The 13,279-nt window shown below is 34.0% G+C and overlaps 1 pseudogene; it reads right to left on the bottom strand.

Annotated features, from left to right (window-relative positions):
- Positions 1 to 262: 262 nt before the first annotated feature.
- Positions 263 to 763, bottom strand: LOC149180257 (calmodulin-like protein 2 pseudogene; annotated as a pseudogene).
- Positions 764 to 13,279: the final 12,516 nt, after the last annotated feature.

Genomic DNA, 13,279 nt, shown 5'->3' with positions numbered 1-13,279 from the left:
TTTTAATTTTATATTTTCTGAATTCAAAGTTTTTTTCATCACATTGCTTTGACATTTTTTTAAGAGAAATAACATTAATCAATACTTGATTTGAAGCATATAAATATTTTAATAATTATTATAAATAGATGCTATTATCAATCATTGAATTTAATTGATATGCCAATTATAAATGGATGCTATTAACATTTATCAATCACTGAGTTTATTTAATTTATATTACCGCGAGTAGTGTAATGCCAAATACAAACGATATGATTTTCTATGGAGGGGAGGACTCGTGATGATCAGAAGGCCGCGCAGGTGTTTTAGAGGTCATCATATTTTTAAATTCAGAGAAGTCTAAGAGACCGTTGCCGTCGGAATCATATGAGTTTATCATCTTCTGGCAATTGGCGAACTCTTCACCCTCCGTCAACCCCAAATTAGATAGCACCTGTTGAAGCTCCGTGGGAGAAATGAATCCATCATTATTCATATCGTAGACCTTAAAAGCCTCCCTCAAACCATCGCCCCCATCACCGTCGTTTAATTTATCTTCAAGAATAGACTCACACACCCTAACGAATCCGTCGAATGTCAAGCTTCCATCTTCGCTCTCAGATATTGGTGCAACCACGTATTTCAACTCTTCTTCCGAGATGTCCATTCCCAGTCTTTTCAAGTAGCAATTAATTTCAGGTACAGTCACCTTCCCGTCCCCATTTTCATCCAACATCTCAAACAATCTGCGGATATTCTGTGTGTCTGGACAAAGCCCCATTTACGCTGTAAATTATCTGGAGAAAGTTACTTAGTGCAACGAAACGTGTATTATATGGTAATTGCAATCTGGGATTTCAGATATTATGCGATCTCTGAATAGAAAACATGAGCGTGGAAATGCAATTTATAGTTAAAATGCTATGCTCCAGAAAGGTCGCCCTAGTCATACTCCGCCAATCGTTGTGACCTTAGGGTAACGGCATGAATTTTATAGAAATTTTATGTCTAACAAAATGAAAAACAAAATCAATGTCTAACAAATTGAAAAACTACAAGTTGATCACTCTATTTAGAGCTGCGATTTTATCGTTTTCGAAAGTGTCGTAACATCATAGTTATCAAGTTTGAGTTCCAATTGATTCGATTTTATTCTGATAAAAAAAAAAGGGTTACAGTTTATATCCTATATGGAAAAAATTTGCAAGCATACATCCAATCAAAAAAAGTTGACTGTTTCTACTCCATAGGGAAAAAATCTGGGAGCATACATTTTATAATTACAAAAAAAGTTTTTTTTTCAAAATATTAGAAAGTTTAGCTCTCTTTTAAGTTCATTGCCCTTGGCTAGACTTTTTTCTCGCTTTAATATGTAACTTGAAACCATTGTTAATGTTAATTGTACATAATTATTATTTCTATATTTATTATTATATAATTCTAAACCAAAATATAGAGTTGTATCTCTTTTAGGTAAATGAGTAACTTCTTCCTCAAATAAAGCCTACTTATATTTTTTTTTAAAGTAACTTAGTAACTTCTTCCTCAAATAAAGCCTACTTATATTTTTTTTAAAGTAACTTAGTAACTTCTTCCTCAAATAAAGCCTACCTATATTTCCACACCATTGATTCTCTCAGATTAACGAGTGAGATTCTCTCAAATTAACAAATGCACAGGGCGATTTTTTAATATGAAATATTTGAATTTTTTTTATGGATAATAAATTTATCTTAACAATGAGATAAAAATAAAAATATGTTCATATATATTAATAAATTTATTTTAATATTATAAAAAAAAAAAAAAATATATATATATATATATATATTTTGCATAAGCTCATATAAATTAACTATGCATGTGAGGGTCCCCTGTAAACTCACTAAACTTTAAAAAATGAAAAATCTAAAAGCCTAATGGCAATAAGGAAAGGAAAGGACGTTGTCAAAATACTCTTCAATCGAATAAAATGATTTGTGCACCGTGGACGATTAATATGTGTTTGCCGCTAGGATTGCAACACGCTGCAAACGTTTTTCGTTCATGTTATCTAGTTGTCTTCATCATCGTTAATACCAGTTAGATTATCAATTTTGTTGCCATTTGAAATCGTCAATCTGTTCCTATATAATTGGATTTGTTGAATAGACCGGAAAGATGTCTCTCCGACCCTAGGGTCAAATGGAACGTGACTTGTCAAAACATTTCAACCATGTCGAATCGTATTAATTATCGAATCGAATCCAATTGGCCAATTTTCGAATTTTTTAGCTCGATTCGGCCAAATTTGGTAACTATTGTTAAGTTTGTGAGAGATTTTTCGGCGAAAATCACATGAAATACCATTTGTCGACGCGTTTCGAACCAACCAGTGTGGTTCATCATCAGGACAAGTTGAAGAAACAGATCCAGCTTAACATGTTAAATATCCCATATGAGAAGTTGAATCGTTGAGAAGTTTCAACCGTACTTAATAACAACAATGTTGTTAACACCATTTTATGTGGACAGGGAAAAAAAACAAGGGATACACCTGGCTAACAGAGAATCTTTGTTTAATTTAACAGAGAATCTTTATGGGTGGGGTTTCAAGAATATGAAATTTGGTGGGTGGGATTTTAAGAATATGATTTGGTTTGGTTTTGTTTTGGAAAAAATTTGGAGAGGTTTGTTTGCTGAAGAGTTTTGTGTTGGAAAAGTACAAAATAACAAAAATAATTCACACACAGTAATATAAGTCGTGGTTTTTAAATTGATCATACAAAAATTTGATGATTACAATGCACTCGGTGAGGGGTATTTTATATTTTTTCTAACTAGCGACTCGCCTAAAATAACTTAACATATAACCACACACTAAATTCGAATTTAGTCAAAATATGACTTAACTCGACTTGACTCAACTTGACTGAAAGTTAACTCACTCTCTAATTTTAGTCAACTCTTCATATGGGAGTAATTAGCTATTTTAACACTCCCCCTTAATTACGACCGCTAAATTAAAACATAACTCATCATAACTCAAACATGTATGTTGGTCTATGTCTCAGCTAAGCTTACAACAACCAAGTTTCTTTTGTGAAACTCAAACACATATCACTCGATTTAAAAGGCTTCAAGTGGACTTCTTCATTGCTCACAGATTCTCTAATAAAGTGATATCTAGTATCAATATGCTTGCTCTTTTGATAAAACACACTATTCTTGGATAGTGTAATTGTTGAGGTGTTGTTACAATATATTATTGTTGATCCTTGTTGTTTCTGCTTGAGCCCATCCAGTACTCTTCTTAACATACTACTTGACATGTTGTTGGTGGCGCTACTACATATTCTGCTTTTGTTGATGGAAGTGTCACAATAGGCTTCTTCTTAGATGCTCATGAAATCACACCTTAACCAATATGGAACACATAACCAGAAGTGCTCTTCCTATCATCCAAACTGCCTGCAAAATCGCTATCTATATATCTAATCAAATCCTTCTTCTCTGTTCTTGCATACATTATGCCACAATCTCTAGTTCTGCTATATATCTCATAATTCCTTTTCCTTCTCTCCAATGTGTGTCTTTTGGAGTCTCCTTACATATGGAAATCAAACTCACTCCTTGCATAATATCCGTTCTTGTAGTTGTGAGGTACAAGACACTGTCAACCAATCTTTTGAATAGAGTTGGATTGACATCTGATACTTCACCATCCTTACTTAACTTTGTACATGTGCAACTAGTCTAGGGAAGGTTTACAATTTTCCATCCTAAATATTTTCAACAAATCTTTGGCATATTTATTTTGACAAATGAAAATTCATTTTTCAGATTGCTCAACTTCTATGCCAAGAAAATATTTCATAAGTCTGAGATCTATCATCTAAAATTCTTTCTTCATGGATGCTTTAAATTCATCTAATTCAAAATCACTTGTATAAATCATGTAATCCACATACAAAGAAAATCAAAGTTTTTCCATGCTTATTTAACTTTGTGTACAAGGTAGGCTCAATGTTGCTTTTGCAAAATCCATTCTTGATCATGTAGCTATCAATTATGCTATACAAAGCTCTAGTTTCTTGCTTGAGTTAGAGCGGTGTCTCCAACCTGTAAAATTTGTCGTCTTCACCTTCAACTTCATAACCTTGAGGTTGCTTCACATAAATTTCTTCTTCTAGATTTCCATTCAAGAAGGTTGATTTCACATCCATTTGATATACTTTCCGTTTGTTCTAAGTTTTTGTGGCTAGAATTGTTCTTACAGTATCCAATCTGGCTATCAGAGCAAACGTTTCTCCAAAGTCTATTCCTTGTTGTTGTGAGAATCCTTTTGCTACAAGTCTCATTTTAAATCTGTCAATTTCTCTTTTCTCATTCAACTTTGCCTTGTACACCCATTTTACACCAATGAGGTTTTTTTCCTTTGGAAAATCAACCAAAACCCATGTATCATTCTTTTCAATAGCTTCAATTTCTTCATCTATGGTTTGCACCCAATTTTCATTTCTAATTTCTTCTTCAAACAAAGAGGTTAGAATGACAACAATGCAAAAGTTTTAAATAACATCCAAATCATCATAAATATCTTTCAGACTTCTCATCTTTCTCTTACCATTACTTGATTCATCACCTTATTGGATGCTAGGAGAATTCTAATCTGTTGATCTACTTTAGGATCCATGTTTCTCAGAAAATCTTGGAGTCCTTGCTCGTGTGACTCTATTTGGTGTCTTCACCTGTGATTCTTGTTGCTCATTTTCTGCTACATCATCTTATTCCATTAGTAGCACTTGTGAATCAACATTTTTGTCTATACTCCCATTCTATGGCTCTTGTTATTTGAACACAACATCTCTACTGATTATGGTCTTCTTGGCGACAGGGTTATACAATTTGTGAGATTTTAACTTCTCACTATAACCAATAAATATGAATTTTTCACTCTTACCATCTAACTTTCCTCTTATCTCCTTAGGCACATGTGCATAAGCTACACATTCAAACACTCTGAGATGAGATACGTTGCATGGCATACATGCCCATGCTTCTTCTGGTACTATGTTCATCACGCTCTTTCTAGGAGATATCTTTATCACATAAACAGTACATGCAAATTCTTCTGCTCAATACTCATTAGACAAGTTTCTTCCTTTCAACCTGCTCTTTCCCATGTTCATAATTGTCATGTTCTTTCTCTCTGCGACACCATTCTTCTGTGGTGTGTATCTAGTTGTAAATTGCTTTATGATTCCATGTTATTTGCAGTAATCATGGAATGTCTTCGAATCATATTCTCCACCACGATCTGACCTCAATACCTTGATATGGCGATCACTTTGGTTCTCATCTAAGGCTTTGAATTCTTTGAACTTTGAAAAATTTTCAGACTTCTTCTTTTAGGAAGTAAACCCAACTCCTTCTACTATAATCATCAATGACAGTAAGGAAGTAATAACTTCCACCAATCCACTGTGCCCTCATAGGTCCACACAGGTCTGTATTCACTAGCTCAAGAGGTAGCTTTTCTCTGTATACAACTCCCTTTGGAAAAATTTCACAGTGTTGCTTTCCCAAGATGCAACACTCACAAGTACTAGCAGGTTGTTTGATGGGAGGTAACCCTCTAACCATTTGTTTATGTTGCAACAATATTAAACCGGAGAAGTACAAATGTCCAAACCAAAAGTTTCATAACCAATAATCATTAGAACATGCAACTGTAAACGAATTGACTTGATCGTTGCAATTCATAATTAGAGGAAAGATTTTGTTCCTCATCATCTGCACCTTTGCTATCGGCTTCTTTCTTGGGGTCTTGTCATATATAACACATTATTTTCCTTGAAAAATAACTTTGTATCCTTTATGCGTCAATTCACCAACATTTATTAAATTATGTTTGAGACCAGGGACATAATATATCTATGATATTTTCTTCGACTACCCCTGCTTGGTCAGAATGTTCACCACTCATTTTCCATCTACAACCATAGTCTTGTCAGTCCCCAACTTTACCTTTGTCTTCACAGATTGATCCAAATTTGCAACCAAATTCTTGTTGCCTATCATGTGGTTACTACAACCACTGTTTAATAGTTAGGCATTATCAGACGGTTCATGCATGGTATGGAAAGCCAGGAACATGGAGTCACTATTATATGCAGTGACATTATCTCTTTGTTTTCCTTGATCAACTATCTTCTTCTTGCAATCACAGGCATAGAGACCAAATTTATTACAATAATACCACCTCACCCTGAATCTGTCAACTCTTTGATTATTGTTGAAGCTTATGTCTTTGCTTCCACTTTCATGTTCCCTCTCTTTTCTTCCATCTCTTTGACCACCATGTTTTCTGCCTTGTCTTCTCCCTCTCGATCTACCTCCACCTTGACCTTTGTTTCTTAAAATAAAAACATGGCTTTTGAAATCGATTTCTAAAGTGGAATCCTTATTTTCATCTATCCTTGCCTCATGGGATAGAAGTGATCCCATGAACTCATCAACTGTCAATGTTTCCATATCCTTGGCTTCTTCTATGGTTTCTACCACAACGTCAAATTTTGTAGACAAAAACCTGAGGACCTTCTCAACCATTGTTTGATCTTTAATATCATCACCATAAATTTTTTATTTATTTATGACAATCATTACCTGATTCATGAATGAATTGATGTCCTATGTCTCCTTCATCTACAAACTTTCAAAGTCTCTCCTAGTATTTTGTAACTTAACAATATTAACTTTATCCATACCTTTATAGCTTGTCGCCAAGCTATCCCATGATTTCTTTGCTAAAGATGTGATCATAATTTTCTGTAATACTTCTCAGTCCACTCCTTATTGGATAAGCTGCAACGCTTTTCCATTCTTCTTTTGTGTTTATTCCATAGTTCCCTCTCTGCATTAGTGAGGGTTTGTTCTTCTGCTTCATTCTTAAGTTCATAAAATCTATTCATGACATAGTCCCAAACATCATGTGCCTTCAACGTGGTCTCCATCTTAATGACCCACACATCATAATCATTCCCTATAAAAAATGAAAATTGTAACTAGAAATTGGATGAAGCCACTCAAAAAGAAATTTCTCTTCAAATAATATTAAGAACTCTTCTTCTAAGAATAATAAATCTCCCTTCTTTTATTTTTTTTTTAACTTTATAGGAACCTTTTATAAAGAACCTTACGAAAAACTCTATTAAACTTATAAAACCTTTTTTAAAAACCTTCCACCACACTTTTATTTTTGTTTTTATATAAAAAGGTTATTTATAAATAACTCCACTCAATTACGTAACCAAACCTCCTTAATATAACCTCTTAAAAAAAATCTCGTGGACCGAAATCCCTTTTAAAAAGTGGTTGTTACGATTTCAACAAGCTGCATACGTGAACTTTGGAGCAAATCCCTTTGACTTGTCTTTCACCTTTATGCCTTCGACTTCGAAGTTTGACTCTTCACTTGATTAACGCAACCTTGTCTTCTTGAGGCTTGCATGCTAATGCTACCCAGGATAAGAGGACCCGCTTTAGTGCTCTAACGCATCATAAGCACAAGGAACCTGCGTGCTCCAAATACACGGTAAGTTTACCACCTGTAACGCGGTGTTTTCGACACCCCCGTTTGCGTTATAACGCCATGTGTACAACCTACAAGGTGTGTTATAGCATAAAACAAGAGAAAAATTATTTCTCCTCTCACACATAGATTGTTGTTAATCCACTTTTCCTAGCTCTTTGTAATTTCACTTTGATACCAATTTGTTGGAAAGGCGGAGGAGGAAAGGCACAGAATAACACAAATAATTCATGCACATAATAACATGATTTGCGGCTCTTCAATTAATCACGCAAAAACTTGATGATTACAATGAACCATGTGAGGGTTATTTAAACTTTTTTCGACTAGTGACTCGCCTAAAATAACTTGACATGTAACCACTCACTAAATTTGACTTTACTTAAAATATGATTTAACTTGACTTGACTCGGCTTGACTGAACTTGACTCAGTTAATTGACTCACTAATTTTAGCCAACTCTTCATGCGGGAGTAATTAACTAGTTTAACACTTTGGAGCCAAAGAAAAGTATATTAGAAGGATGTTTGTGGATTCGCTAAAATTAGTTGGAAATAAGTCGGCAAGGATCCTTTTATTAGTGGTCTTGATAGTTATAAATTATCTCAGGAAATAATACATCTCTTAGATTCCAAAGGCTATTTATACTTAACCAATGCCAAAAAGAGTGGAGTCTTCACCTTTCTCTAATAGTTTCTAGCTAACTCCTACATATTTGGGTCTAGAGAAAGTTAGACGATGAATGGAACTACTTCATAAAGGAGGTATGCATCAATGGCGTCAACCTAAATAAATCAAAGAATCTACTTGTATGTAGCTAGAGCACTTCTTCTAGGAGGCTGAGAGCAAAATATGCATGAATTCATTACTATTTCTAATATGGATCAGGGATCTTGTTGGTGGAATAATACAATATGGAACTGGTACATCCCCAACAAGCTAAAATGTTTCATCTAGTTAATCTTGCAAAATAAAATATTAATTAGGGAAAAGCTCAGAAAAAAAAAAGAGGTTTTTCTAGGAAAAATCTATGTTGTCTCTTTAGGATTTAGGAAGAATCAGTGGACCACCAGTTTGTATGTTATATGATTGCCGAGAAAATATGGAAATCGGTATTACAGGGTTTAAATATAAGTGACAAAATAGATTAGATCTCCTTGGAGGATATTCTTCACCATTGTACATAAAAGTCCAAAAACATTGTTCTCTTCCAATTTTTGTTGCTTGGGGAATCTGCGTACTTAGAAACAGGTTATTTTCAAAAATATAAATATCAACATAATCTAACAATATTCCAATATTGTGTCTCTTTCCAAGAAATATAACCTAAAACAAAATAGAAGAAACCAAATAAAGATCAATTTCCCAATTATTTCACAATGCTCTATATCTATTCAGTTCAAAATTGGCATAGGGACAGGAACTAACAAGAAGGATAAGTTAATTGCATGTTGGGCACTTATGTATCTTGCAACTTAGAACAATATTAAATGCATTCAAATTTTAGGAGGCTCAAAATTCCTAACAGATTGGTTGGCGAGTAAAGCTCATCTAGAAGTCCTAAACCTTTCTCCTTAGAAAATCAAAATTGAGTTAAAGAATCACTTCCTAGAAATCAACTTTCAACACATCCACAGAGAGCTAAACATAACAGTAGATCTTCTATGGAAGAGAACTCTTTCTATGGACACAGATTTCATCTATTTTGAAGGATTTGTTGGTAGCTCAATTCAAAATTCTCTACCTATTACTAGATAGAACTTTCTGGTTTTTTCTTTATGTAAAAAACAAAGATGGTTTCTCTCAACAAGTTGTTTGCTGCAAATTTTTTGCTATGAATTTTATTGTATATGCATGTACTTTTTTTTATTCTACAAGATTAATTTGAGAAAAAAACACCATTTTACATCTCGATGTTGTATATATAATGTGAATTAAACCCAAAAAACTATATAAAACATTCACAATAATAATTATACAAGTATCAGTATGTTTTTTTTAATAATAATTATACAAGTATTAGTATGTTTTGAACACAAAAATATGGTGTCAATGTGCAATGACTATATGAGCACTAGTGCTTTTAATTTTATATATGTTTACGATATGTTTATTAAATGTGTATTAGTGCATGTTACAGGAACAAGTATTGGAAAAAAAACTATGCAACAAGTACTGGAAGAGAAAGCGTTTGCTAAAAAAACTATGTTTCTTCCTTTTAGGTGTAATAAACATCTATCCTAATGGATGAGGGTTTTTTCTTAAGTTGTATCATCTTATAAATTCAACTATTCACAATTAATTACGCCGATAGGCGTTCCTCTGCAAGGTTAGACTAAGTAGATTTGACCAATCATAGAAGTTTATTTTCATCCTCCTCTATCAAATAAAAAAATAACACATTAGCCCAATGAAATCACCGTTCGTTTATTAGCGATATCCACCAATGTATTGTAGGCCATATCTTAGTCAATCCTATTCACAGATACTGGGTATTTTTTATGCCTGCATGTGTATTCCGGAAAGGTATTCGAAGAACTATGGAGAAAATTACAAGGAAACCTCAAACGAAGTAGTTATGGCAGAGTCCCCAATCAATCCAAATGCACCCTCCTCTCCATAATCATACACCCCTCGATCTCCCTGAGGAAAATGAAACCCATTGGAAAAAATTAGAATATAATATTCTCATTTTACGAAGCATAGTTGGATGAACATAAGCGCTACATAGGTCATGTTAGACCCATTGAGCCTTTGTTGCCTCACTCTTTTGACCTCAACAAAACCAACTTGATTTTCCTCTGTTTTCCAATGTCGGCATCTGTAAGGAGAGGTTAATCATCTATAGGTAATCTGAACACAACTACCCACTTGGGATTTTTGGTGGGAAGGAAATCCAATATGGCCTTAGCCTCATCTGCTCACATCACACAAGCAAGATATCTCATTGGATGGGAAACCAAAATACAAGAGTTAACAATGTTGACCCTATGACAGCATGAATGGGATCATTGTAATACATGGGCTCTTTGATGGCCTATAACTAAAGACGAAGAAGACCCACTCCACTTCGTTATTGTCTGCAACATCATTATGGATTTTCTGAGGATATATACAAGAAAACCCATTTGGTGTATCTGATATCTATGCAGTGAAGATAAATCTTTCAATTATACAGTTAGTGTTTTTTCTCATAATCATTTGGCTTCTACATTGTTGAAAATAATATTGTATATACACGGTTCTTTCTGTAAAATTTCATTCGGTATACATAGGTTTTCTTCTGTGGAAAAAATTGTTAGGTATACAAAGTTTTGTTTTTGTGAAAAATTATTGGGTGTAGATGGTTTCTTTGAATGTTATTAGATACAAAGTATCTTTTCTAAGAGTATCATATGGGTTAGCAACGATGAACAATAAGTGGAGAAAGGAAAATGTTAAGCATAAACATAACATGTCATTTGCAAATAGTAAGTATGTCAAATCTAAGTCCCTTCCAATTTTAATACTATTCAAAAGCCTTTTCCTTTTTACATCCTCAATTGATTGGCCCAAACCTTTAACAACAAGAAGGAAAAGGTAGGGACATAGACAACATCCCTATCTAAGCCCTCTATAAACCTTAAAAAAATTGAAGACAATCCATTTATTTACATGCAAAAATTAATGTAAGATATGTATCACATAATCCATCGAACCAAAAATAAGGAAACAACAAAGTGGATAAAAATAAAGCTAAGATCAAGGCAAGTCACTTTGTCATAGGCATTTGAGATATGGATCATGTAAATTTTTATTGGGGTATGACCTAACTTAATAGAATGGATCACCTCCTAATTTCACCCTATTGCTTCATGAATTTGATGACCTTAGAGGAACCCAAACTGCTCAGGAGACACATAACTTGAAAAATAGGTTATGATCTTACTACGATCACTTTTGCAATAACTTTATGAACATTATTACATAGATATTGGTTGAAAAAAAATAAAGGAGGTGGGAAAATCTACATTTGGAATGAGTACAATGAAGTTTGGATTCATTTTGCTCAGCACTTTCCCATGTAACCACACATCCTCCACTACTTGGTGGAGATCCTCGCGTAAAATCTCAAAAAAATTGTGAAAAAGTTTTACCATCCATCCTAAATGAATTGAGGCCCTACAACAATTCTTCACATGTCACTGGACTATATAGTTAATTACACACTTCCTCGTTCACCATATGAGGCAAGAGAGAAGCTACCTTAAGAATTTCAACAAAATTAACTCCCATAGGTTCCCTCAAAATGGATTCAAAGTGTTTCCTTACCATAACCACCAATCCTTAGAAGTTCCAAACCCAGAATCCATCCAAATTTGGAATTCCCCAACTTGTATTTTGAATTCTCATATGTGTAGAAAATTTATGGAAATACTTTGTATTATTGTCTCCAAAGGCCAACCATTTTGCACTACTTTTAAGCCTCCAATCTCTCTCGTTTTCAAATAGTAACTTTGATTTGTTTCCTCCAAATATTTAATCTTCTAAAGGACCATCTCATTTGATAATCCCTTTATATTATTGGATAGCTTTGTCATCTCTTCCTCAATCTCTTACTAAAGGGAATCCCATTTACATAAATATTTTGATGCCCATTCTAATACTTTTTATTTGACCAACTTAAATGAATTAACAATTTTATCACAAGGGGAAAATGTGCTTGACAAATGAAAAAGGACCCAAGTTAACTTAATCAGGCAAATATTCCTCCATACTCCAACCTAGGTTATAACTAAATGGGGTTCTTTATTTTTGCAACAAACTATCCCATTCTAAAATACTAGGAATGATCGAAAAGTCTACTTCCATTGACTCAAGAGCTTACTTATTGAACATATATCAAAATATCCTCAAATATTAGAATTTTTTCTAGTCTCTTCATGATCCCATTGACCTCTCCTCAATTATTTGTCCATGTCACTTTGACCTCCAAAGGTTCTACATCTATTAGGTTTACCACCTCTAATTGGTTGAGAAAGAAACCCACCAAGTTGTCCAGCCTAAAATTTTCTCCCTATATGTCTAATCAATGCAAGGTAAATTTGAAATCTCGCCCCCCCCCCCCCCCCCCAACCCCACCCAAAAAAAAAAAATTAAGGTACGTGACTTGCACACGTATGACTAAAAATTTGATCCTAAAAATGCATGCTTCTTATTGTGGGTCCCATGAAGATTTATGAGAACAACTAAGAATCCAAAATTACGAACAAATACCTTTTTTGCATAGTCTAGAAGAGATTGAATAAGAGTTGAGGAGAAAAAAATACCATTACAATCCATGATTAGGCCACCAGAGAGTCCTAACATTCCATCAACAAGAGCTCCCAATTACCCAACTATTTACTTAACTTAGATACTATGGGGGCTCCCAAGAACATCATTTCCTAGAACATTATAATTCACATATTCTCCAACTTTATGATTATTTTTAGGACAAATTTTTTAACTTGGTACCCTAGCTCATTCACATTGAGAGAGGGTAACTTCAGTAAGAAGCCTCGATGGGGGAACAGACTGCTATAAGGGCCCCAAGTATGGTCTTTTCCCAATCTTTATTTCATTTATTGTGCTTTCTTAGGCTCATCTCAATGCAAATTTTCCACCCAATATAAACCTACCTTGATCTATGAGCTTGTCCACTCCTAACCCTCTAAAAGGGCCAATAGTTGATGGAGTTTTGAA

Source organism: Pinus tabuliformis, chromosome 3_2 (genome assembly GCF_031772625.1).
Source record: "Pinus tabuliformis cultivar Carrire ecotype Pingquan chromosome 3_2, CPIR1, whole genome shotgun sequence".
Lineage (NCBI taxonomy): Eukaryota > Viridiplantae > Streptophyta > Pinopsida > Pinales > Pinaceae > Pinus > Pinus tabuliformis.
The sequence above is the reverse complement of the archived record's forward strand: the minus strand, read 5'-3'. Positions and strand labels throughout refer to the sequence as shown.